Source organism: Magnolia sinica, chromosome 12, assembly GCF_029962835.1.
Source record: "Magnolia sinica isolate HGM2019 chromosome 12, MsV1, whole genome shotgun sequence".
In the NCBI taxonomy this organism is placed as follows: domain Eukaryota; kingdom Viridiplantae; phylum Streptophyta; class Magnoliopsida; order Magnoliales; family Magnoliaceae; genus Magnolia; species Magnolia sinica.
Window position 1 is genome coordinate 62,901,259 of NC_080584.1, and position 25,795 is coordinate 62,927,053.

The following is a 25,795-nucleotide window of genomic DNA, read 5'->3' on the forward strand; positions in this document are numbered from 1 at the left end:
TCTCTCTCTCTCCCTATCTCCCGGCCCTCTGCTGCAGTTTGGTCTTCTACTGCTCGTGGATCTCGAATTCTCATCCATCTCAGGTATGCTTTGTTGACTACAAATCCCTAATTAGGGATTTGCGTTGTCGAATCCATTTTTAGAAATTTGCATTGTCGATTTTCTGTCTTCTTCTTTGTCTTTTTTTTTTTTTTTTTTTCCAGCTCATTTATTTCACACATCAGTTACTGATTTCTTATCTTTTGTTGGGTTGATTTGGCTCCTAGAAAGTAACCCTAATTGAAATGGAATCCATTAGCAAGGGCTGCTGCACATGTTTGGCTTCTGGGAAATGCTTGAAAATGGATCCTATTTCATGTTTTGGGGCCAAGTCACCCTAGATTACAATTCTAGCTCGTGGTGTCGAGCCAAATTCAGCGACTCATCCTCAATTTTCGATTCTGGCTCACAATCTAGAACAACCTGACCTAGTTTTTGCCAACATAGATCAGTCGACCAAGACCAGTCCGATTCTTAAAAGCTTGATTAGTGGGGTTTTAAATGATTATTTTGTTCATAAGAGAAACTTTAATGCTCCGGCATGGTGTGATGGATGATATGCAGGCACTTAGAAAATTGATAAGAAACTGCATACATGGCATGCAAGCAAGTCAAATAAAACGGCCGAAATTATGATTCCACGTTTAATTGATGAGCACGCATTCCAATTGGTGGACATTCATTGGATGGTTGAAATAAAAGATACCACTGATAAGAGGCTAGGATTACATAGACAATCTGATCTCAGGATTTTGAACTAGCAACTGGCTGCGCCACAATGTAGTCTGTTTTTAACGTATAATTTATAAGTGCATGCTTATCAAGCTTCATTACAGGCGGAGTATCAAATAACTTCCAGGAGTACCCTTGGATTTTCAACTAGACCCCGACAAACTGTTCTACGCTCTGCTGCATTTGCCATTTAAAATAGCTGGGGAGGAGTAATTACATATTTGCCAGCAGTCTGCCCGATTCACTTTTGCAGGTCTATGTTTGTCGATTCATAACTATTACTTTTGTCAAATGGGAAAGCCAAGGAAGCTTGTATGACTACAAACAATCCCCATCATACACGTTTCGCATCAGTCATGAATATTGAGCACTTCTGTTGGTTGTCTGAATTGATCTTGTGGTTATTTATTTCATCTTGCTTTTGCAGCCTGGACTAGGCACTGAAGTCTTATTGTTTTGCTACATTCACAGCTTACTGGAATGATGAGAAAGGAGAGGCCACCTTGTGCGATTCTGTCGATATATCAGTTGCAGTGGCTACTAAAAAGGTACTTTTGCTGGTAACTTGTCCAAACACTGGTATGAAAACATGGGAAACCTATGGTTTTATCACCTATATTTGATGACTTATAAAGCATACGTATCCATAGATTCCATACATGTGCAACACATATGGGATTGCTACTCTGTCTGTTGGGACCTACCGTGAATGGGGCATACCCCAAAATCAGACCATTTGCATGATCATAACCAAAGGTAGCTGTTACATATTTTTCTAATTGGAGCTTCAGTGAATATGACTTCTTTCTTCATCAGAATTACCATCTTTTCTTATATTATTGCATATATTTATTTTGTTTGTATCTCGGTAGTTTCAAGGGGATTCATGATCATTGGATTGTTTTTCTTTTTGGTTAGTGGCAGTGTTTTTCCTTTTTCTTGAGAATTGCCCTGCAGCATTCTTTCTTTTCTTTTTGTCCTGGTTTTTCTTAATGATTTTTGGTTTATCTTTAAAAAATGTCACAATATTGAGGTTGTATGATTGTGTCAACTGAAAGAGAAGTCGAACAGCACTTTTAGAATGACACATTTTATAGGCTATTTGTTGGATGATTAGAATATTTGATTTGTGTGTTTTTGAAGTGTGGTCCATTGTAGCGAAATGACACACTGTACAGAATATTCAATGGGCAAAACTCAGAACATTTGGCATTTGGACCATTTCATGGGTCACAGTTTTTTATTCCTTTGTTTATCTTCTTGTAATCTATATAGTTTTAGCAGGTTCTCTAAGTATGTTGTTTGCTGATTATCTTAAAGAAATAGATAACTGGAGTGTGAAGGCCATTAGGAGGATGACAACCAGAACGGGTAGGGTGAGGTATTTATGTCATGTGCCTTGAAGGTTCAAGAGCAATTTCAGAGAAGGTAGTCTTTGCTTCTTCCATCTTTGTCGAGATTGAACTCCTCTTTTTAACGGCTGCTGGCAAATGGAACTCCTAGAACATGGAGTGTCAAACCAGTTGGATAAATTGGCAATAATTCACAGGGTAGGCTACAAGTAGCTTCTTCACTGGCTAAATTTAGTAGATTTGTGTGGAGAATTCAGATGTCTACTAGGTGTAGTGGGCCTAGCAGCAATACTGCTATGATTATGTAACATAAGTCTCAGACTTGAGTTAATTGATCACAAAGCATCTACTGTTCATATATTCTTAACTGTCTCATACCTACCAAAGAAAAGAAAGATTGTCGAGTTTAACTGTCTCATACCTACCAGAGAAAAATAAGGTTGGTGTTGTGCCATCTTCTTCCAGTGTTAGTTTCGATTGATTTGTCATTTATCTTGATTTCCTTTATTTTGTCTTGATGAAGTTGGCAGAAGATACTTGGAAAAAGGCTCTGGTAAGTAAATCTCAACTCAGCTCACAATCTGCAAAGTCCATTTGAATAGTTACTCTATAGGCATTCAACTTCTATTCCTGTTGCCATTAGATGGTAAAGTTGAAATACAATGACAACATTACCATGGAAAACATGCAGGAACTAAGAGACATTGCAATGACAGAAGCGGTAAAATGAAAACAGTTTTTCCTTGAAACTGATATGAAAGGTCCAGGACTGAAGCTTGACAACACTGGAAAAGCAATTCTGACTGTGAGTGTTTGCTTATTATTATTATTTTTAATAACTATATGAGAGAATACAAACACAGTGAGTGCCATCCTAACATGCAGAAGTAGGGTATCAATGAGCAAATCTTGTTCAGATTGCATTGTAGAGTTGAAAGATGTATTTGTTTTAGCATGGCCATTAGAGTAGCCTTGCTCCAAGATACGGTCATAAGTGCTTTCTAGAGAGAGAGCTACATCTTTGCATCCCTCACAACTAACTGTGGAACTTGGATTCTTTAATTTACAAACTGAATGAAGAATCTCCATTGCAGATCCAATTTTAGAACTGCACAAACTCTCCATTACCCTCTGGTTTCCCACCTTGCTGGTTTCTTCTTTCTTTCTTTCTTTTTCTTTTTTCTTTTTCCTGACAACTTTAAATGGTTGGTAGTATAATAGTTGCTGCAGAACCGTTTAGGTAACTAATCAACAGCTGATCACCAACCTGATGTTGCAAACTAGTCTATTTAAATATTTTTTACCTTAGAAAAATATGGAATTTGCTGCCTATCCACTTCCAACTATATTCAAATTGCTTAAGATAAAATCCTTTAAGAAGCTCTGATTTCATTCTTAAATAGGGAATTTGGAGTACCCCTATTTATATGTACACTATAAGAAAGGATGGCACAACATCTCCCTGAACTTCCCACCCCAACTCACTGGATGGACTTTTGTCAGTGGTGACCCCTGTGGAGAGAGTGGAAAGGAATCAAATGCTCTAGAGATGCCATCCAATCCAACTAAATCCTTGGAATGGATTGAGTTTCATAGTATCCCTTTGTCTTATTGTTGCACATTTTATTTCCTCTTACTTTTGTATGGTTCTTTGCCATCTCACTCACTGATCCACATTTTATTTTCTGTTTCAGCGGCATTTCCTCAGGTAGGGTTGCTTAGGCAATGTGTCTGAACTTTGAATGATCTTTTTTCTTCGATGTCTACGTTTTCTGCCCTTCTACTTTGATTTTCCTTGATTTCTTGTCAGATCTAAGGTTCTTATGTGATATATGGTGTAGATATCTTTTAAAATGAATGATATCTTTTTATAGATCGCTGATAAAATGCTCTATACCCTGTCCATTGTCTTTCGACAGGGATGCTAACACTGTTAATGATGTTATGGAATTTGTACTTCAAAACTTCCTAGAGATGAATAAACTTTGGGTCCGAATGCATCATTAGGTTAGTTGGAATTTTACAGAACTATCGCTATTGTGTTTGGGCGCAAACAGTAAGTGCATGCCATAAATGAAAAATGCACTTATTGTGGTTGTAGATGTTGAATTTGGAAGGATTCAAGCGAGGGATATGTTGCAACATCTATGGACAAGCCCAATTTCAAATGTAGTTGTTGATGTAGTCCAAGGTAATCGATCAGTTGAGGTCCGATCTGTTGGTGTTACAAAGGTGGGCACAATTCAATTTTCTTGAAGGGATTTGGTATTTTTTGTGTGCTTTTTAATGTCAAAAGATGAAAACAATTATATTTATGAATGATAACAGTCCTGGCATTGCTCCTAGTTTCTATGATGCATTGGGGTTTTCAGTTTGTAAAAGTTGGGACCATGGTTCAATGATTGAAACTGTAGATATGAATGGTGGCCACAAACCAAAAATGCCCTAGAAAGGAAGATTCTAGCCATTGAGTCTTTGGCCTTTTGGGTTGAATGTGGACCATTGCTATATTTTCTTTCTTAACTGTCCATTTGTTGGCCATCAATTGGACTAGATCTTCCAATCTAGGAGATGTGGTACATCCATGATGGCTCCCATCATATATCAACACTTTGGATGGTGTTCTCAATTCCATATTTTAATCTCTTTTCCTTTTCTTTTTTTCCTTTTTTTTTTCTTTTTTTTTTCTTTTTTTTTTCTTTTTTGTTGATTTTGTGGGGAAATTTATTGCTTCATTAGTTGGAGTTCATTCTATACGAAAGGTTCACTTCTAGAAGTTAGCAAGTATGTGAACATTTAGGAAGCAGGAGAGGGAGCAACAGCGAGTGCTCATAGCCTAATTTGAAGCAGGAGTGGCATGTGGGTTGATGGTTGCCCCGATTGCTTATTGTGGAATCTTCACAGAAGAAATAAAGGTAGTGTATGAGCCAAGTGTTTTTTTTGCATATCATATCCAACCTGGATGCATAGAAAGATTATTAAATTGAACAACAGTTCATGAATCGACTATAATATAACCACAATGAAATGATAATCATGAAGCAAGTAACAATGTGTACAACTTTTTTCTTTTCAGAAAACCCATCTCAAATCCAAACTTTTTTTCCCTTCCATGCAACAAACCAATCCATCCCTAACCCACATAAAAAATCTATGCACACAGTTTATGCCTCTGTAACTGCTAACAAATGAGAGTAGCAACCTTTGGTGGAAGTCATTTGATGAGGAGCAGTGACAACTTGTAGCCCATCTAACAGGTGGAGCCCACTTGGTAACAGGGGACAATCCCTTACACATGTAATAATTACACTTTTTGAACCCATCCCACCTGATCCTTCCCAATACCATGCGCCAAACACCCCCTAAGAATGATGCTCAGGGCCAGTCTCACCAGCCAAATACTTGGCTTACAAATTGTTAATCCTTCAGGCTGGACTGATTAGTAAGGCCTGCTTAGGCACATTCAACTCGAAACTCTAGCTTGATACCAATGCTAGCTGGCCTCAGGCCAGACCTAGGCCAAACTTGGGCCAGGAGCAGTTAGTGGCAGCTAGGGCTGTCACTATCAGGTTCAGGTCAGTTACTGGTGTTCCCATATCCGGATGTTAACACACATGAGGTACACAATCCAAATCTAATTTGATTTGAGTAGCTCCATCAGGTCTATTTTAAGCATGATTTAGAGTTCAGAATGGGGTTCAGGTCTAAGAATCATGGTCAGGTGCATAGTAGAAAATGCCTTTTTATCGCTTTTAAATAATGAATGTAATTAATTATTATTTTTTTTTAAACACCTTATATTCTAGACAGAATTGCATGTGGACCCAAACCTGACCCAATAATTAATTGGTCCAGAAATTTGGATTCATACATAAGTAAATCAGGATGGATACATGCATCCACTGATCTGGATACCAAATGATAGTTTAAGTTGCAACTGTAGCTTACTCCGACTTAAAGCATATGCAAGGTTAACAAAATCTGGTCTATAGGTTGGACATTGTGACAAGCATGGAGCACCACATGTATTAGAGGAATGATCAGAATTGTATGATGATCCCAAAGTTTGCTAACACATTAGATTTTGTTAAAGTGTTTAAATCGGATCATTCCACAATAGAAGACACTAACAAAGCAGAGATTTAGGTTCAGGCAAGCAGCACGACCTATGTTGCCTTGAAAGGAATTTCGATAAAAGACAGGATATGCAGATAGTTGTTTCTGCATATACTTAATGAATACAACTTCTCTTACACACTTCAAATCTATTCCACTAATTTTATTTTTTTATTTGACAAGTATGAATTTATGATTAAGGCCCTGTTTGGATATCGTCAAATAAGTTACTTTTTCAATTTACAGCAGTAGATAAGTAACTTATTTCAGATAAGTTTTGTTTATGATTAGTTATAAGTAACTTTTTTACTTACAAGTACTTAATTAATTCATTTATATGTGGATCCATCATGATGTATTTGTTTCATCCATGCTGTCCATCCATTTTTTCAAATCCTTTCAGTTATATCCTGATTTGTTTGACCATTCACTAGTATTTTTCTGTTCCAATAACTTGGGTAATTAATTTCTTAGCTTAATTGGTTGCTGATATTTTGTCCAATCAAACGACTATCCTGTTTTTTGGTTGGTTGGTGGGTCTGTGAGGCAAGTTACTGTGCTTAATTTTCTGGTATTATTTCTTGGCAGATTGCTAAATAAGCTTTGATTTAGGCTCAATTGTCGAAAGAAGAAAATTGTACATGATGAGTAATGCAAGGGTCATTCATTAGTTCTTAACTTCTAACATCTTGATTTATGTTGAAATTTAAGCTTTCAATCCAATGAGAATAAATCCTGGTGGGTCATTGCAGACTAAATTGTGTACAATGTGGACAATACAGTTGATGACTGCCCTCATTTTGAAAATAGTACAAAAGGCTTGTTTGGATTTTCCAATCGGTTTTGTACATTGTTTTGTTGGCCAGGGCACTTTTTCATTATTTCAGCTTTTGTTTCCAATCGAAGTATTGTACTAGCAGATATTGCTTTCCTTATTATTATTATTATTATTTTGTAACTTTCCATCTGTGTTCCTATTTATGTTGTGCATGAAGTTATTTGGAAATGTTGTATCTATTATTAGCAAGCAATACTTTTCATTTTCATAGATGGGATCTGCTCTTAAGATGACGTGGCCCAAAAATCAATCATTACCAATCATCAGGCGGTCGCCAACCCGAGATGTGGCCTTCATGGTGATGCTGGTTTTTTGAATTGGCCACTTGGATTCTGATTCACCCTAAGCAGAGTAGCAGACCTCGAGTAGTAAACCTTGATGATGATGATGCTGGTTCTAATTGAAAATAAGTTGGTCCATTTGTTCCACTCAAACATCTTTCTTTGGTAGTCCAGCAGACTATGAAACTGAACCTTTTCTAGGTCAAACGATTTGAGCTTGTTTTAGTTGTTTCATTTAAGCAGAGCAAGTTCGATTGGATCTTGCTTGCAGCCAGATGAATGCATAATATTTCTCAATTGGTTTTGATTAAATTATTGTTTGGTTTTATCTGAATTTTGCTGGATCTGAATTGGCATCAACCAATTCTCATTTTACCTTTGATTTGTTGTAGGAAAAATCAATGAACTGGAATTATCAAATAATAATGCTGAGAGTTCAGCGGATTTTTGTTCCGTAGACTCGAACTGGTCTTCTCCTGATAAGAGATCCATTTCATCAACTAATGTGTATAAGGTGAACTCCCAAGGAAGCTCAATAAGAACTCCAAATTCTGAGTTGTCTACAAGGTGGAGGCATACCCGCAATTTCTCACCCGCTGCAAGCCAGTTAACACTCTACAAGGTAGAGAATCTCTTACAGCCTGTTTGAAGGCAAGTAGAGTGAACCTCAATGGCAGCTACACAGCTCACCAAAGATGGACAGAAGAAACCAGTCCCTTGGAAACAATGGCAATCATTGGCAACGAGGAGATCATTGACATTAACCAAGGTATGTTAGCTGCTTAGATTGGTGTATAATTAAAAAAAAAAAAAAAACTAGGATACATGTGGGTCACCTTTTCTTTTCTTTTTCTTTTTTTCTTTTTTTTAATACTTTTTGATAAGAAAGATTTTCTCTATTGCTACGGGTTTTAGGTGGCCGTGATCTCTATAGCTACGGCTTTAAACTGTAAGAAGTTTTAAGGAGCTACGATCCAAATGGCTATAGTCGTACTGTGGGATAGTCATCTTCAGCTACGGATTTTATCCGTAGCTTTTAACCTACATTCGGTAGTGTAGCAAAACACTGATAATTTAGCGGCGTCCAGCACAACTGTCAGTAAAGGTCCTGACCGCCGGTAAAGCCTTTACTGACTGAGGCTTTACCGGCTGTTAACTAACCGTCTTTTGCCCGCGGTTTTCTGGGCCTTTGCCGGCGGTTTTGACCGCCGGTAAAGGCCAGTTTTCTTGTACTGTCAATATCGTATGTATACGATATGATAAAGAAGAGGAATTATAAAATTCACTGTGTTGCACAAAATTTAGCCATTTATCGTCAAAAATTCTTTATAATGTTCCCTTGAATCATTGATCTATGTGATACATATTGACAATACTCAGACAACGCTGGTACCTACTGAAAATTCCACAAAAAAAAAATAAAAAAACAAACAAACAAACGAACGAACGAACGAATGAACAAACAATCAAAACCCCATTTTCCGGAGAAGTAATACTCATCCATTTTTGCAATTTTTATCATACTGGGCCTCCCTACAAATTTTAGTATGCCCTACAACATCAAAAATCCATCATCCTGCCCATTCCACACACCCAAACAGACCAATGTCCTTCCACCTTACTGTGGCATCCAATCTAAGCCTTCAAAAACCCAATGCAAGGCTCTAAATTAGATATCAAACGATCTTACCATTTGATTTCCATCAAGCTTGATAAAAACATATATATAATGAAAACAAACAATCCAATGGTTAAAATTCATCTAAAAACATTTGAAAAACATATGACGGTGTTGGCCAGCTATTTTAAGCTTGATGGAGCATCCAAGAGGTAGGTCTAGCTACTAAACTTAATCCTAGACAACAAGTGGATTCTTTTTTAAAGTACATCAAGCCTCACCTAAATCTTAACATGAGAACCCAATATCGCATGTGCCAACCACTATGTAATATCAAAGGTGTATCAAAGACCTGTATTAAGACCCCTGAAGTCCTTTGTAATCTCAAGTATTAGGACAAGTCCAGGTTAGTGCACGATTAAGTTGCTCTAGTCCAAACATGATGGGTTCTCTTGGTAAGGGGACTTCACATGATCCATCCAATGTAGATATTTAATCACGTCTAGAACTAGATCTCAATAAACAAATGACCTGTACTATTGTCTGTGAAGGACAACAACAACCAAATTTAGATGGTGAAGATAAATCCATCCCATTTCGTCATTGGCTAATATCACGTAGGATGACCACAAAACTGACCAGGGGTTGCCTTCCCCCATTGAGATGGTTGTGGAGAATTATGGGTACTCAAGTGTATTGAACATCAACCTCCACTAGCCAATATGGGCTGTCGTGTCCCTTGCATTCTTTACCCAAAGGTAAAGGAATTTCAGGAGAAATCCTTACAGCCCATTAATTTGTCCGAGTTTCCAATCAAAATTAACAATAAAGCAAATAATAAAGTAGATCACTAGTGAACCTATTCCATTCACCAAAAGAGGTCACTAATGACCAAATTCCAAACATCAAAATGATCAAATGAGTCAAATTGGCTTGAAAGGGCACACATAACTCCAACAATGGATGCATGGATATATCATGTATGTGGGGACAGAGATAATGACTATGAACCGCCTTGTAACTCCATGTGGGTTTGAGGCAAAGGTATTGTTTTCATTCTCTTTGATTTCTGGATGTATTGCTCGTGTTTTATAACTTGCAGTGTATGGTTTGAACAATATGAACTCATTTTGAATATATCATTCAAATGCATTGTTTTTTTTTTCAACGGCACTTGTTTAGGGCCTTATAAAAAGCAAACTTATTATGTATATTTATTTTCTGCAATATTTTGATACCTAAATGTGTAAACATGTATCTTTTGACATCTCTTGAGATGTCATTGAAAAAATCCTCCTTTTCCCAATGTTCCCTCAGTCATTGATACATGTAACAATACCAATACTCTGAATAGACCCTTTGATCTTCATTGAGTCTTTGCATATCACCCAATTTTGGAAGATTTCATATTTCCATTCTTGAGTCCTCATTGAGACCAGTATTCTCAACCGTATCAGGTAGTGTTGGGAATTCGACAACCCGGTCTATGTTACTTGGCATCATATGGCACAATTCACCAAAAGGAAAACAATTACAATTCAATTGAGTCGGATCAACAAGTTGGGAGATGAATGCAAGTTCATACAAAGGTTAGGCAGTTGCACATACGTATGCCAAGTTTTTAACAATCAGCTTGAGTCGCTCTTGGATCCCCAATTTCAAAGGTTTCAAATTACCCATGCTCAAGCTCCTCGCTAGCTTGGAATCCTCACCCCATAGCCAATTGCATCGTGAATTCGGTGCTACTGGGCTTGCTTAAGTTGGTAACAGAGCAGGGTTCATTCTTCGGGAGGGAGACAATTGCAATGGTCGGATCAACGAGTTGGAGATCAATGCAATTTTCTACAACCGTTTGGTAATTGTAGATACACACACCAATTGTTCGATGATTGCTTGATCCATGCAAATTTCTACGAAGGTTTGGTGAATTGTAGTTGTGCACATCAATTTCAACCAATAATAGTAACGGTGGTCGTAATTGCCATTGTCGTTACCGTTACGATACAGGCCGTAACAGTTGTTATGGCATTTTTTATTTTTTATTTTGAAAAAAAAAAAACATGTTTCTGGACCGTTATGGGTCCATTACAGGCAATTTTTTCTATAATGGCCGCTACGCCTGTTTCAGCCCCGTAACGCGTAATTTTTATGGTTGTTACTATTACATAACAGTTTTTGTATACCTTGATTTCAATAAAATTGTTGGATCCACATCTAGGCTCTAAGGAGTTAGTTGCAACTACAATCTGCAAATGTTCGACAGATCGCTTGAACATCGACAAAGTTCTTTGGGAGGGCGGTTTAGCTTCAAACACTACATGTTCAACAAATTGAACGATCCAAGCAACCTCTCCCTACAATCTTCCTTTCTATTTCCATTTCCTTCCACAACAAGCCGCCATACCATCCGAATCCCAGCCATAAACCCCATCACAGACATTACCTGTCCATCACCAAAAATCACCTCAACCACATCCAACCGACCAAACATCCAATCAGCCCAACAGATTTCGCAAATTTGATCATACATCCTTCAAGGCTCTACATGACCAAGGCCGTGGACAACATACTGAAGACACAAAAGACGGAAATTGGAGGCCTCCAATAACAAATCAAACAATTGACTCAACACATTGAACTTAAAACACTATGAGCCAAGTAGATAACACAAATCTAATAGCTCGCAACCCACGTGTAGTCCATTGATTTACGTAGTCCATTGATTTACGTAATCAGGTGGCAGACTCCAACCACTTGATCGTCACCAAATTCCCTATGGCTTTTGAGCATCTCTTCTATGAAGTTATGCCTCATGCACATGTGAGATAGCTGGATTTGGACAAAGCTCCAATCTTCAATGAGGTGCCTAACGAATACCCAGACTCCATGGGAGATTTGACCTACGACAAGGAACCAAAGAAGTATCAAGACAGAGATCCATTCTTTGACAAATGGCCAGAAGAAGTGTGTAAACTTCAGTAACTATTGGCAGTTGCATCTAACAGCTCCCACTATTGCCTACTCAGATGAATATATGGTGATTGCGATGGTCCAGGCTAACAAGATGCTAGCATTGGGCTGCATTCATCAAATCTCTGACAATGGAAATGATTTTTATGGCCCCTTGGTAGATGAGTTGCAGGAAGACATAATGAAGCAATTTCAATTACCTCCCAGGGTACCCATGAGCCACAATGCACTCAAGTTAGGCAGACAGCATTCACAGACATAAAGCTTACCCCAGGACAAGTTCTTCACAACAGGAGGAGACCGATGCAACACATCCCTCACCACACCATGTGTCACCAAGAAGACCATGATCATGGTCCATGAAGTGTCGGGTTTTCACAGCTTCACTTGAGGATCATCGTATTCGACTCATAAAGACAGCAAAGGACCTCGCTTGCAAGCCCCACGGGCACTGAGACATTTAGATCACCAGAAATCTTGAAGAAAACACCATTCAAGTGGGCCCATAAATAATAGGTCCCAGGATCAAGCCTGGATGGAAGAAAATTGTTGATCAATTAACACAATGAAAACAGGTGGAAATTGTTTTTTGCCAGCCGGAGATGTTTTGGAAACCATTACCAGTCGGCAGGAATCCTCATTTCTACCAAACAGTGTTTTGGAAACCATTACCAGTTGGCGGAAACCATTTCCCACCAATCAGAAAGTCTTCTGTTTCGAGACAAGCTTGCATGTTTTGCTTCTCTACTTCAAGAATAAGTGTGTAGTTAACAACTGTCGCTATGTTTTGATCATTTTACAGTTGAAAACAGATGCCAAGGGATTGATCAATGGTCTAGATTGGTTGCTAAGGCTTAGTATATATACATCTAATGTAATATAATGGGGAGACTTTTTGCTAATGAAATGAAATTTATTTCTCTTGTGAGAAAGAGGACAAAAGATGAAGGATAGATTTCCCTTCTCTTGTTCTAAAGATCGGATCCAATCTTCAATTGAGTCAATCATGGATCGCCCAATTTTGGAGGATTCCGTGTCCCATTGCTTGAGTTGCTCATTAGGACTGGAATTCTTAACCGCATCCAGTTGTTTCATGGATTTTGCACATTCAGGCCTGCATTAAAAGGGTTGACTGACATCTAACAATTGATGCATAAATGTCACTCACCGGTCCAGATCAGACTAATTTTCAGGCCACAAGACATGCATCAGTGCCTACTTGATAAACATTCTAGATCTTGCACACATAAATAGGGAGGGCAGGACCCAAAATTGAGTAGCCATAGTATATAATGATAGTGACAGTACAGGTTAATACCTTAGAATGAATCACATGCTCATATGATGACGATAAGGCAATACCAGTTCTGACGTTTATGATAATCAACATTAACAAGCGTTACAACAATCTAAAATATGGTTTTTTTTTTCAATCTATCCATCTAATTAATATATAGAACCCTATTGAGTGCGAAGCAAATAATGAACATTTTATTTACTCATATAAACTCAATCATAACTTTATTAATATCATTCTCCTTTTTCTTGTTTGGAACCTAAACTCACCATTCACAACTTTTCATCTCTATGTTAGAACATGGGACATGAAAGTAAAAGGTGAAAAATAGAAAGGGGCCCAGAGTGCAAAGAGTCTTCTATCTGAAATTTCTGGGAGGACCTCATTCTAGTACTATCTCCTTGTTCCATCATCATCTAGTGAAATAAGATAGTCGAGTTCTCTTAGACATTGTGGCACCATGTGTAGGTCCTGTCAGCCATCAGTTACTATAGAGTGTCTAGTTAATCTAAGGATGGTTATCTTAGGTTACATCCAATACTGTATTTGATAGTGTAAACAACTCTGTGAGAGCTGCAACTTGGGGCACCCACCAATTTTCTTTTAATGATAACAAAAATTCTTTTCTTTTTTATGGATAACAAATTCTATTCAAATAAGATGAGATTACCCCACTGGCAACGAATTCCATGTACAAAGCAATGTTTAATAGAGCCCTGTCATTGCTATTTATACATTTCATCTTGTACGTTTTGTTGTAGGGGTTTCTACTTCAATTGTTGCTAAGGGCCTGTTTGATTTTTCGGCTCAAGTGTAATTACCATGTAAATGGGTAATAATTATTTACCTAGGTAATTACCACATCTTTACCAATACGGATGTAACAACTTACTTTTTTAACAATCAAGAAATTTACAACATCAACGTGGGGCCCATCGTGATGTATGCTACTTATCCACACCGCTCATTTGTTATGCCAGCCGAATTTATAGCATGTGCAAAAAAATGAGGTAGATCCAAAGCTCAAGTGAACCACACCACAGGAAATAACGGGAATGCAACACCTACCATTAAAAACCTCTTGGGGCCCTTAAAAGTTTTGGATCACGCTGATATTCGTGTTTTCCCCTTATCCATGTCTGTGTGACCCTATGAACGGGTTAGATGATGAAAAAACCTTAATGTGGGCCCAGTGAAGAAAATAACATTCAATGGTGGACGAATTAAGGTCACTGTTTCCTTTTGTGTGGGCCATTTGAGTGTTGGATCTGCCTCATTTTTCAGTTCATGCTCCAAAATGTTCTAATAAAATAGATGGACGGTGCAGATATATCATATACATTACGGTGGGGTCCACATATTTAAGCCAACACTTTTGTTTCGATTTTCGAGGTGGAATTACTCTCATATTTCCAAACAAGGTGAAAAAAGTAATAATTACTTATTTACCATGATTTACATGTATCATGGAAAATCAAACAGGCCCTAAGAGTGCTGGTTTGTGTCACATCACTTTGCTGATGTTCAATAAGGTTGCTCAGGTAAAAATACTTGAAAGAAAAAAGCCTAATGGAACTTCAATGCAATCTGCATAACAATAAAACTTAGTTTGAATAAAAACGGCAGAAGTGATACATTTATACTCAAGCAGAACTATTAGTGCATCAAGTTTCAGTCATAACTTCGGAGAGGGAGGATTATTGATGCGGTACAATTAACCACTTGCTCTAAAAGTTCGAACTTTTAGAGCAAGTGGTTAATTGTCCTACATCAAATTAGTATCAGAGCAAGACATCTCATGTTCAAGACGCCTCACCAGGGATGATTAATGCAGGGGTATTTTCATATCGGGCTCGAGTGGGGTGGCCTATGGGATGTGGGGACACTGTTCACTCCCCAAGTATAGGGTTGTGATGTAGTAATAAACTCGGTAAGACCGAGGTCGAATCCACAGGGACTGAAACTTGTATGTTTCCTGAAACTAGGTAGAAATAGAACTAGCCTAAGATGCAATCTAAATCAAATATAAATTATGAATAATGGTGAGAGATTAATGTAAAACTTTAAGGAATTCAGAGGAAGGAAACTAGTGATTCAAAAGATCCACTTGTAGAGATCAGGGAGATCTTATGCCTGCTTCAAAAATCATAAAAATTAAACTGAACTTCTTCTGATATAATTTTAAAGAGATGAAAGGTATATGAATTAGAATGGATTCCATCACCAAACCATGCCCAGGAGACAGTTAACAAAAGAATTAAACTAATTACCAACTAATTAACATGCCATGAAGGTCAGGAAGGGTACCGTCATCCAACCATGCCCAGGGGATGATGGCGAACAACAGGGCTTCCTGACGTCATAATCAAAATAAGGAAAAAGAAATACTCAAAGCCATTGCAAACCCATTGTAATTTCAGTCACAACAGGCCATTAAAAACTAAAAATATTCCCATATTAAAATTACATGAAAAACCTCTTTAATTTAAACAAAAAGGCACAAGCAACAAGTTCTCCCATCACGCTACAAGCTTCACCTCTTAGCCCTAGCTAAGAGGTTTACTAACCATGATTAGGCTGAATTCAAAATAAACAAAAGAAGAAGAAGAAAAGAAAAAGAAAAACCAGACCCAACCCAAGCCAGCCCGCTTCTCTCTCTGCCTCTGCTGACGCCCACCTTGTTTTCAAGCTTCCCTGCCAAACTCTTGCTCACCTCCACCTCCTCCTCCTCTCTCTCTCTGTTTTATATTATCTACGTCAGGGGCCACTTGCGTGCGTAGCCTTTACGCACAGAAGAAATAGGTGCGGAGGTTTTACGCACTGCGAAACAGAAAGTGCGTAAAAGACTTACGCTGGATATTTGGTGGGGCCTACTTTAGCTGTCATTTGATAGATCCATACTGTTCATCATCTTCTCCTCGGAATTTCGTCTGGAGATGGTCTATTTTGATTGTCCGTTGATGTGGCCCAAGAGGGAACTACTGTTGTAGCGGCATTTGAATGGCCCCCTTAAGATCACTGTAGTGGACATGTATGCGTGTACAGCTGAAAACAGTCAGAATGGTTCTGACCAGAAAGGGCGTCTCTATATGATGGACAGTTCAGATCGGACCTCCGATCATCACTAGTGGGCTAGGACGACTTGGAACCTCCGGTATTTTCGCACTGTGAAACAGAGCATCGCAATTGATGCTGTGACGATGGTGGGCCCATTTATCGGAATCGACAGAGAAATCCACTCCGTTAATTGCAATATTCTCGAAAAACCAGGTGGGAATCACTGTTTTTTGATCGAATTCGGTGTGGCCCATGAGATTATCTACTCCGCCGTCCATCTTGTGTTTGAACGGTAATCTGCCTGTCCGTACGTTCATGGGTCGAAAAGGACACCTAGGTGACGATTACGTCTACCCAAGAGATTCAATGGACGGTCTGGATCATCCATTTAGATGATGACTGGGCCGTATTACTGAAAAACGGACGAACAGCTTCCGTGTGCTGTTATTTTGTAAGAAGGAAACGTCCCTGCCATGCACGTCTTAGTGCAAAAAGTGTACTATGTACACTGTATGATGATTATGAGAAATCCACACCATCCATCTTGTTCCCATTTCATTTGGTAGTCCGAAGTTAAAGCGTATCTGGACAGCGGGTGGGCCCCAAATCAGGATTTTATGGACTGATCTGTTAGTTCAGCCACTTTCACGAAGATTCAATGGCTGAAATTTGACATGTACGGTTAGTTTTTGGTCCTCGAGCCATGTATAAAGTTTCGAGCCAAACAGATGATGGAAACCCAGTGATCTTGCATTCTGGCTGACTTTCAGGCCGCTTGAGCTTCAGTTTCTTAATTTTCGCGGATCCCTGACATGTAATTCCGTCGATCTTGGTCCCTTGGAGTCCGTCCCTTGCCTTGGTGCATTCTGAACGTTAAATCCGTGCTTTTAGCATTCTTTTCCAGTCCAAGCTCGTGAATACGCCCTGCATCATAAACATGATTAAATCAGGCCGTTAAACAATACTATGTTTGAAAATTCAGGCAATAATAGGGTCTGATATGCAATATTTGACCCTCAACAGACACACTCAGGGTGGGAGGCCCGTGTGAAGCGGATGGCTTGTGTAAGGTGGAACCCATGTGATTTGGGGCCCACGAGGGAGCCGGAACCCATGTGATTTGGGGCCCACGAGGGAGCCGGAACCCATGTGATTTGGACCCACGAAGAGGGTTCGGCCGAGGACCTAACCCATGGATGTGGAACCCAGGCTATGAGATAAAGGGATTACTTCGCCATACTCTAACAATTCGAGCTTTTAGAGCAACTGGTTAATTGTCCTACATCAATGGTGTACCTCTACTCATGCCCTCACACCCTCAACAGAATGGGCTGGCAGAGAGTAAGAATGGACATATCATTTAAATTACAAGATTTCTCCTTATGGCTTCATGGATGCTCAAGTCATTTCATCAGAGCAGCAGTTCTTGCAGGAGAATCAAAGAGCTTCCATGGTTTGAACAATAACATTCCATCTTTTGGTTAACAGGTAGGCATCATTAGCTTTGTGTTCATGTGTACATGCACAGTAATGGATCCCAAACATGAGAGAGACAAACCTAAAACACATCAAAATTAATAAAATATTTTAATGATAAAGAAACAAAATGTTAATGTATATTTATTAGTGCCTATCTACCCTGTGATTTAGGTGTAAAACACATCCTACACAAGATTTGTACCAGTCCAAGAAACCATGCCCAAGAAACATAGATGTCCGTGTTTTTTTTTTTCTTGAGCCTCTACCTAAGATACTTTGCTGGTATCAACTCAAGTCAAAAATAAATAAATAAATAAAATAATAACAATAAACTGAACCTACTGATGCTCAATCATACGAAGAACTAAAAAGATCAGATTATAAAATATTTATTTCTGTATATTGTGTACACAGTTTTCCATTGAGACTAATGGGCTCTCCAAGTGATTATGAGAAAGATACTAGTGCAATTTTCAACTTAAAGGTTCTGAAGAATCAATACTGTTAGGAGGGATGCAACACTAGAAATCTATCCAAAAATGATGGTCCATGCACGACACTAGTTGCCGGAGAGCATACCGTGAATGCAAGTTCCTTTATTTGCTGTCTAAATGATGTTTCATCATGACAATCAACATCATCTGGCAAAGCAATGCAGTCCCACCACCTACAGACGTATTATAAATACTTGTCTTAATTTGTTTTAACAATAATCTTCTACTCCCACAACAAAGCAACATGAAAATGCAATGAAAAAGGAAAGAAATGAATTAAGAGTAACATCCGTAATAACTGATGACTTATGATACTCAAAATTTAATGATATGCATCAATGGAACCATAACACCTTAAAATTATTGAATAGGTAAATACAAGGGAAGTTATGTTGTTTCATATAAATCAATGCAACATGAGAAGGTATAAGCATAAACATGGCGCAGAACACATGTTGACGCCAACGTACTAACGAGTTATGGGACTGAGCAGGACCGAGGCATGAACCATAGCGAGGTGCCGTGCTTGTCTCCAAAGAGCGGACAAGGCACCTATGTGCAGCTCCTTGTAAAAATGAGGTGCCGCATGGGGCCATGTTGGTCATTTTACAACCAGAAAAGGATAGGAATTTTTTTAGAAAATATCTTTTGCAAGGAAAATTCACTCTCGAAAATTTGTCTTGATTATGGTATTCATTTTAAGTAAGCTTCTTGACACTGACGGACACTCAGATATTAAACATGGAGGGATGCTTAGATTGTTTTAGCCTTGTGTGTCCAAATGAATGGTTTAATTATTCAATGTATGGATGTTTACTTGTTTACTTTTAATGGTTTGTATTTCTCTGTTTTTTTTTTTTTTTTTTTTTTTTACATGATTTAGATAAGATCGGATTTTTATCAAAGGGAAAAAAAAATGAATTTATCTTGAAAAGAAGAGAGTATATTATCGTTTGTCAGAGGAGAATGAAGCTGATCAGGTAAAGTCCCAACATGGTCCATCTAACGAACAGTTGGTGGATGTCCTTATAAAAGGCCTATCAAGGGAACGAAAGCTGCCATAAGCAAGCTTTCGGTGCACCAAAACTGCATCTAATCTTGAAGGGGAATGTTCAAGAAATGACATGACTTAATATTTTTTTGCCTCTCATCATTTCTTCAAATGAAGAGGTTAGAGAAGGGTGCATCCATCATCTGTATTTTACTAGTGGAAAACCCTGAAAGTTCAGTTTACATGTGTAAAATGTATATCAGATTATCTAAGCCTGCACACAGCAGACAGCCATTCATGTATGTGGAGCATTGGAGCCAAGCATCAGGTGGGGGCCCCTTGTAGATGATCAAGCTCAAAAATCAGGCTAGTCCATTCATCAGGTGGGGCACACGTGCAGTGGATGTGGATCATTAGAAAATTTTGTTAAGCTGAATGTTGTTTTCCCACGTGTGACCCACCTGATGACTGGACTGTCCGGATATCTAGAACAACACATATGCCCACCTATGTACAACTTGGATGTCCCACAAAAAGGCTAGGTTTGCATCCATGTCTGTGTGCAGAGAGACATGCTAGCCTTAGGGAAGCTCGTGCATATGCATGTATCAACAAGGAGTCCAGTTTTTTTTTTTTCCAAAGGTAACAAAAAGTCCATCAATAGCACTTTAATAAGATTCTTAGCTCAACAACGTCTCACATTTACATGCACATATCCATGCACAAATATCTCTACGTTGTTTACATTATAAGGCAAATGCTTTTACTAAATTGATAAGCTACATCAATTGTAAGATGACAGAGAAACATGACACACCTTCTCTTGAATCACATTGAGATTGGTTTCCAAGCCTCCAAAAGCAGACGAAATCTGGAATCATCCACTCCATTTACCATAGTAGGCTGTTTTTGGTCTTGATGACATGATTTCAACTTCTTGTACCTCAAAATCGTGAACGAGATAACCTACAAAATGGAAATGAAGAAATATGATCAGGAAAGAGGTATCATTTAACTTCCATCTATCTATATACATATCATAAAATTTTCTCCATTTGTCATATGCTAGTTTGACCCTTATCCTTTTTCAATTTACATAAGTTTGCTAGAAAAGTATGGGACGTCTTCTTGTATCAGAGTGAGCATAAAAACATTGAGAAAAGCAAAAAATAATAATAAAATAATAAAATAATAAACAAAGAAGAAGAAGAAGAAGAAAATAAAAAAGTGAACACAACATGTTCACAAAATATTGCTCATGAATAGTGTATGGAGATGCTTACCGACCTTTTTTCCTTTGCTAACCTTTTAGTTAGGAAGTTCAGCAGATGATTGGGCATAAGCTTTGTGATGTAGAACACTCAAAAAATACAACTTTGTATAGAATACAAAGGTTCTTTCACTTATTTATTTGTGAAACCGATACGATAGAAGTACTTAATCCGACCCATTATTGTCACAAGCAGACGCCTGTGTACCCAAGGGCACTTTAATCAGGGCTTCAAATTGGGCCAGGCTCAACCTGATCCCAACTGGCCCAACCTGATTCTAACTTGGGTTGGGTTGGTTTGGTTTAGGTTCAGACCGGATTCTTGTAAACTGATTCTAATCTAGATCAGGTTCAGGTTGAGTCACAACTTGTAACCCAACCTGGACATGCAGCACTCAACCCAACCCGGCTCCAATCTATAACAGTTTTAAACCATTCGTGGCATGGTTTACATTCCCATTTTAGCATGCAACTCGTTTCAAACCAAAACCGAGTCAAATTTGACTTGAACAGTTTGTCCTAGCAGGTCATGACAAAACCAACTCAGCTCTCCCTCAAGGCTCGGTTACTTGCTATATTTAAAACATGATCCCTAGTGGGGATCTTCATATCAACGGTTTGGATCAAGTTTCATTACTCAAACAGAAGAATTGGGATTAAGCCGAGTTCAAGTCATACAATATGAAAATGGGTCAGGTCAGTGTTCAAAATATTGGTATCGCATTACGTATCGCATCCTTGGGATACAAATACGCATCGGTTATCGCACGGAATATATCATTTGTATTAGAAAATATATCACACTTTTTGCAAAACATGGGGAAACATTGGTAAAATGGTTGAATTTTTCAATGAAACTTCAGGGATTGTTAAAAAAGACTTTAATACACACTTTTAAATCATAACATCTAAAAAAAGAAGTACACATAATAGGTTTTCTTCATATAGGGTCCTAAATTGTGTGATCTGATTGAACTAATGCAACTATATTCAAATTGAATGCATAACATTTAGAATGTATGTGATGATCATTTAATCAAACACTCCTAAATATTTCAAAATTAGTCTCAATTGAAAGCTGGTTGAAGGAAAAAGTAAATAATAATAATAATAATAATAATAATAATTTTTAATTTAAAAAATGATTTTTATGTACCGAAAATTGACTAGGAGTTAACAAATCAGTAGATCGGGCCTCATACATGCTCTGATTTCATGTTTGGAGTGCAACATTGTAAGCAATTTGGGAGAAATTGGGACATGTTTGAATTTTTCTCAAATCGGATCACCTGCACTCAAAATTTCGAAATTAGAGTATATGTGATGATCATTTCATCGAATACTCATAAATACTTCAAAATTAGTCACAATTGACAACTGGTTGAAAGAAAATTAGAGAGTAAACCTAATGAGTGTCAGGAAAGAAAGGAGTTTAAAGAGGATACATGACATGATTGAGGATATGTATAAGGGAGCAGTAACAAATGTGAGGACCACTAGTAGATAGACAAGTGACTTTCCAATTACTGTATGCTTGCACCAAGGTCGGCATTGAGCAACCAAACAAGTTGGTGAAGCATTTCCAAGAAGAGATCCCATGGATTATGTTGTTTGCAAGTGGCATAGTTTGATTAACAAGATGAGGGAGGGTGTAAGCACAAAGCTAGATTTATGAAGAGACGCTTAAGAATCGGAAGGATTTAAAATTAGTTGGTATAAAGAATGCAATTTTAGTAACAATAGGAATGCAAGCAATGAATAGTTAAGATTGCCAACCAAAAAGTTTCCCAAAAGGACCACTTTCAACATTTGGGGTCAACAATTCATGAGAGTAGGGAGATTGAGAAGGATGCCCATAGAATTCAAGCTAGGTGGAAGAAATGGAGATGTGCCTTTGGAGTTTTATGTGATCTTCATGTAACACTCAAACTAAAAGGGATATTTCATAAGATAGCTATAAGACCAGCCATACATTATGGGGCAAAATGTTGGGCAGTTAAGGAACGACATGTTCACAGGATGAGAGTAGTTGACATGAGGATGTTGAGATGGATGAGTGGCAAGATAAGGGAAGATAGTATTAGAAATGAACGCATTCAAGGGAACTTAAAAGTAGCACCAATGGGTAATAAGATGAGGGAAAGTAGATTTACATGATTTTGTCATATGCAATAGAGATTACGAACAACACTGGTTTAAAGGAGTGAGCAGGTACAAGTTGAAGTCTCTCAAAAGAGGGCAAGGGGAAGGCCCAAAAGGACATGGGTGGAGGTAATAACAAGATACTTGATGACCTATGGTCTAACCGAAGTTATGGCCCTTGATAGAGTGACTGATGGAATAGGATTAATGTAGCCGACCCCGATTAGTTGGGATAAGGCTAGATGATGATGATGATAAGTGCTAGTGCATGAGGTTCTTGAGCAAAACTTAAAATCTCAAACAAATGAAAAGGGATTAATAGCATGAGTACCTTGAAGCAAGGAGGAAAATATCATTCGTTCCTGGAAAGAAAGAAAATGATATAAAGATAATTAGAAGGGATAAAAAGTATTAGGACACAAATGTGGCTTCAAAAATGAGAAAATGAAAATTATTAAAATGGTTCCCAATGAGAACTGTATGATTCTAATCGAGCAGAATGTGCACTGGAGTTGACATCTTACTGTTGGCATGTTCTATAAATTTAACAAGTGCTTCCTGACGTGAGGATCCTGAGCTCTCTCCAGTACATAGTAAGGAATGAAACAATTCCCAATCAGCCTCCGCACATAATTAGCTACAAAAGTTTGGCAATTCAACATCACTCACAAGCATGTCAAATTATGTAACTAGAGTTAAATGAAAGAAAAATAGGCATCAATCACTAAACCAAATTAAAGAATGTAGCCAAGCTCAGACAAATTACATTTGGGAAACAATGTCATGGGGTGTATCCTCCATGTAGAAATTATTGGGTCCTGATGTGTCACACCATGAATGACTCCTAATACACCTATTTTGTACAAGCACGCCAATGATCAATGATCAAGAGTGTTGATCTAATGAGGCCCAGTCTTGGGGGATATCTAAAAGATCTTCCAGATTAGAGTATCCTGAGCCATCCAAATGTTCAGCCTTGTTTTACTGACCATTGTTGTCCATTTCCATTAATTTTCTACCAAGGATACCCAAATAGCAAATTGTCACTCCTCTTGAATCCTGCCCTACTCTCACTTAGTACTTTCTGGAACCAAGCTTTTATCTTCGCCAACTCCCTGCCGCCACCATCATCACATCCCTTTCATTTGTCAATTTTGATCCAGATATTCAGCTATTTATTAGTTACAAAATTTATTAAATGAATCTTACCCAATCAAAATTGAAGGGAAAATTTTATAGGATTGCCATAAGATCAGTCATGCTTTATGGGAGAGAATGTTGAGCAATCAAGGAACAACATGTTCATAAGATGAGCGTAGCTGAAATGAGAATGATGAGATGAATGAGTTGCAAGAAGAAGATGGATAAAATTAGATGAACACAAAATAGAGAATTTAGGAGTAAAACTAATAGGTAAATAATATGAGAAGTTGACTTAGATGGTTTTGCCATTTGCAACAGAGACCAAGAACTGCACTGGTGTGGAGTGAGTTGGTTCAAGTTGAAGGCTCTAAAAGTGCAAAGAGAAGCCTAAAAGGATATCGGTAGGTAGTCAAATGGGCCCAACCACCTCGTCCAAATGTTAGGCTGGTCCAGTCATCATGCAGGCCACTGTTGGCAATTTATTTGATGCTCACGTTGGTGTGACCTGCATGATTAGTGGACCACCTCCATCTTTAGCCCAGGTTATCAACACAATGTGGTCCACTTGATGCATGGGTACAATGTCACACACAAGTGCCATTTTGAAATGATTTGCTGCTTTTTGAAGTGTGCAGGTGCATGTGAGCTTTAGTAGAACTCTAGAACAGAAACATGTTGTGTTACCAACATCTATCTTTCATTTACTAAGGTAGGAAATAACATCAGTATCCATAGAAACTTACTGACAGTAAAGCAACAGAAATTACATTTAACCATAACAAATTCTCATACAAATCCAGAAAGCTACAATCTCTTTGTGGAAGCCAACTATCAAAAACAACACTCAAATTTTATAGTGAATACACTTAAAATATAAACCCTTGCTCAGAAGTTTCTTGCGGCCTTGACTTCTAGGCTTTCGCTATTGCTTACTCCTGTAATTATAGTTAACATGGCTCCATTTCTCTATAACTAGAATCAGTCTTTATAGGATTACATGGATTGAATACAATAGACATGTGATATGTTGGCAAGTAAGACAGTTGCATGTGAAAGTTCACAATCACATGCATCCCATGAATGGAAACTTCACCAAGAAGCAATGTGTGACATGCATCAACTGAACCCAAGCGCAGTTAAAGGAGCAGAATTTATGTCCAGTGAGCAGCCCATTGTAGAACTTTTTCCAAGAATCATAAGAACTCTTGCTTCGGATATGATTGGCAAAACGGAATAGTAATGCCAACCCCAAATAGTTGGGAGTTGGGACAAGGCTATAATGATGCGTTGAACACAATAATGAAAATTTGCACATGAGGTGCGCATATTTATTAGCTTCGTTCACCTGCAGTAATGTTCTTCTTCACACCCTCCAGGACATGGAATGACCGAAGGCAATGTAAACTGCTTAGAGTGAGGCAAAGCCAAGCTACCATTTACTAGCACCTCCAAGACCTCTTTTGGTACAAGATTGTTGTTCTTCATATTACTTGAAGAACATGACTGTACACTGTCATAGTTCGCCATGAGAGTATTATCTTCTTCATCGGATAATTCAACTAGACAAGCCTCTTCTAAAGAATGTGAAGATGTCTCATGATCATGTTCTGTATTTGCTGGTAATCCCAGAGATTGCAAATAGAGTTCCCTACCAATCTGAAGTTCTATTGAACCAATATAACAAAAACAGTAGCTACATACAAGGCAGTCTACCTGCAAAACATGAGAAATTAGTGAGCAATATGTATATATGAGAGGCCAATGTAAGAAGAGTGAGACTAGACCACTGCATGACCTCGACACTTGTTGGATGGTGGTTACTCATCCACCATACACGTGGTACATGGCATATATGTATTTCAATGCCAACCACCAAAATAGTCAGCCCCACCGTGGGTGTAGCAAAGCCCAAAAATCACACCGAGTGACTGATCTTAACCATACATCCAATTAATTTGGACATTTGATCATTTTCC

The 25,795-nt window shown here is 38.2% G+C and overlaps 1 pseudogene; it reads right to left on the reverse strand.

Annotated features, from left to right (window-relative positions):
- The window catches only part of LOC131220143 (histone-lysine N-methyltransferase ATXR2-like), a 33,535-nt pseudogene that overhangs the window by 4,230 nt on the left and 3,510 nt on the right, over nt 1–25,795 (reverse strand).